The 3,044-nt window shown below is 36.6% G+C and overlaps 1 non-coding gene across 1 annotated transcript; it reads right to left on the reverse strand.

Annotated features, from left to right (window-relative positions):
• Positions 1 to 2,556: 2,556 nt before the first annotated feature.
• LOC133761330 (small nucleolar RNA SNORA21) lies at positions 2,557 to 2,691 on the reverse strand. The gene has a single exon (XR_009866132.1). It is a non-coding gene; the product is annotated as a small nucleolar RNA SNORA21 (small nucleolar RNA).
• Positions 2,692 to 3,044: the final 353 nt, after the last annotated feature.

Genomic DNA, 3,044 nt, shown 5'->3' on the forward strand with positions numbered 1-3,044 from the left:
TTTTACTATTATGTAACTTTAATTGCCATCTATGTCTAGTTGCTGCCATATTGTATGCTAAAATTCTATAGCTATAGGGCATTAGGAGACAAATTTCTGCTTGAGGATAGCTCTAATTTAGGCCCTAGAATAAAGGCAACCAGGTGAATTCCTTTAGGTGTTTTCCTCTATTGTTCTGCCAGAGGAACCAAATGTAATGGAACAAGAGTTCACTTGGTTCCAATTAAGTGCAATTTCTGGGACATAGTAAATGGAGCAAAAAACAGGAATGATTTTCAAGTAATAATTATAAATATTCTCAGAAGAAGAGTTAATCACCATGTTTTGCACACAACTACTAATATTTTAATTATATTTGGAAAAAAATCACCCACTATGCATTTTTTTCTAGATTGCGTTCATTTATTCGTGAGTGCTTACTGAAAAATTATGTAAGGGACATTAAATAACTGTGAATTTAAGAAGTGCTCATTTCTAATGTAATTTAAAAGGTAATGTCTATGATTCTCTAATAACCTATATTAGATTACTCTTTTCTATCTTTATTCCAAGTTCTAGATCAACATGTCCCAGCGGTATGCTATTGTCTTCAGCTTCTCAAAGGTAGCAGACCTCCTAAAGTTTTTATTTATTAAAAGAGTTCAGTAGAAATAATATAAATGAGTTGTGAAAGGCTTTGCACCCAACCAAAGGTTTTATGGAGGAACTTGTGAAAATTATTGCAAAGATTATATCAGAGAATCAATCACTTTCTGCAAGGCATTATCTCAAGCCCAGTATTTTTCTCTAGCTGGAATAATAGGCATTATTTAAGTGATTATAGACAATAAGTTGGGCTTGTACTGAGTTTGTAACTATATTTTCATAAACATGCAGACTTTTATATGTTCATAAAGTATCTTTCCTTTTGGAAAAAGCTTAGAGATAAATTGCTGGATCATCAATAAATGTACACTTAAATTTTAAGAAAACTACAGAACTGATTACTAACATGATCATACCATTTTTCATATTTTCAGGAAAGTTCTAGTTTTTCTGCATCTTTGTCAACTTTGTATTTTAGGTAACAAGTACAGTTGTGATACTTCACTGTGAATTTCATATGGATTTCCATATGACCAATGATATTGGGTATCTTTTCATGTAGTTATAGGCCATCTGGTGGTTCATTTCCTAGTGGTTGCAGCGGAAGTGCAACTGGGCTGTTCGGAAGCCAGAAGCCAAAACCTTCTTCCCAGTCTCCTTCAGGGATGCAGGGGCCCCAAGCACTTGGGCCATCTTCTGCTGATTTCCCAGGTGCCTTAACAGGGAGCTGGATTGTAAGTGGAGCAGCCAAGACTTGAATTATGCCCATATGGGATACTGGCCCTGCAAGCAGTGGTCTTACTCATTACACCACAATGATGTCCCCAACAATTTTCCTTAAAAAAAAAAAAAATGAGTGAATAACATCTGTGTGGATTTTTTTCTGAACTTTTCGTTTTGTTCCATTGTTCTGTATGGCTACATTTTACAGTTTTATGGTAAATCTATAAATAAAATAGAATAGGCCTTCCATCTTTTTTCTTTCTATAAAATTGCTTCTTTTATTCTGATTTCTTTGTTTTTCCATCCAAGTTTTAAAATCAGCTTACTGATTTATGTCAAAAAATTCAGAAGGAGGCTGGCGCCGCAGCTCAATAGGTTAATCCTCTGCCTGCGGCGCTGGCACCCCAGGTTCTATTCCTGTTGGGGTGCCAGATTCTGTCCCAGTTGCTCCTCTTCCAGTCCAGCTCTCTGCTGTGGCCCAGAAAGGCAGTGAAGGATGGCCCAAGTGCTTGGGCTCTGCACCCACATGGGAGACCAAGAGGAAGCGCCTGGCTCCTGGCTTCAGATCGGTGCAGGGCGCCGACCGTAGCGGCCATTTTGGGGGTGAAACAACGGAAAGTAAGACCTTTCTCTCTCTCTCTCTCTCTCTCTCTCTCTCACTGTGTCACTGTAACTCTGCCTATCAAAAAAAAAAAAAATTCAGAGGGAATTGACTTCTTAAGAACAATGAACATGGTATATCTCTTCATTTATTAGGTATTAGATTCTTTAATCAGTGTTTAAATGTTCAGTATATAAATCTTGCACTTCTTTCTCATAGTTATTCTCATATTATCCTATTCCTATTCCAAGGAAGTTAATATTTTTGAAATATTATTTATGGCATTGATTAATATATAAGCATATCATTGGATTTTTGGATGTTGGATTTTTTAAAAGGTTTATTTATTTATTTGAAAATCAGAGTTACAGAGAGAGACAGAGGGAGAGAGAGAGATCAATCTTCCATTTGCTGATTCATTCCCAAGATGGGCCTAACGGTCAGAGTTGTGCCAGGCTGAAGCCAGGAACCAGGAGCTTCTTCCAGGTCTTCCATATGGGTGTCAGGGCCCAAACACTTGGCCTGTCTTCTGCTGCTTTTCCTAGGCCAATAACAGGGAGCTGGATAGAAAGGGGAACAGCTGAGACGTTATGGGCACCCATATAGAATGGTAGTATCAGAGAGGGCAGCTTTTGTTTTTTTTTTTTTCTTATCACATCACCAGTTGAAGCAAAACAGCACAACATGCTGCCACTTCTCACCTAAGTGGTACTTTTTCTCTGCCCCTTCTTGACTGCTCAATGGTCATTAGTGAAAGACCCACTGAGTGCTTTTAAAAAGGGAAAACAGGGGCAGCTTTATCTGCTAGGCCACATCTCTGGCCCCTACATATTGAATTTTATATACTGATATTTAGGGAGTGATTGTTCTCTTTTTCAATTTATTCATTTTCATTATGTAATATATCTTAGGAAAATACTTGTTCTGGAGTTTATTTTGTTTGGTATTAACATTGCCACTCAGTTTGGAATATTTTTAATCCTTTCACTTTGAAATTATCTTTGTCTTCATAGTCAAAGTGAAATCCCTTAAATACAAACTATAGTTCAGTATTTATTATCTAATACTCTAAATATATCTATTTTGGTTGGAATGATTATACAATTTACATTTGACTTGATTAAAGATATTTATT

This window comes from Lepus europaeus, chromosome 5 (assembly GCF_033115175.1).
Source record: "Lepus europaeus isolate LE1 chromosome 5, mLepTim1.pri, whole genome shotgun sequence".
Taxonomy (NCBI): domain Eukaryota; kingdom Metazoa; phylum Chordata; class Mammalia; order Lagomorpha; family Leporidae; genus Lepus; species Lepus europaeus.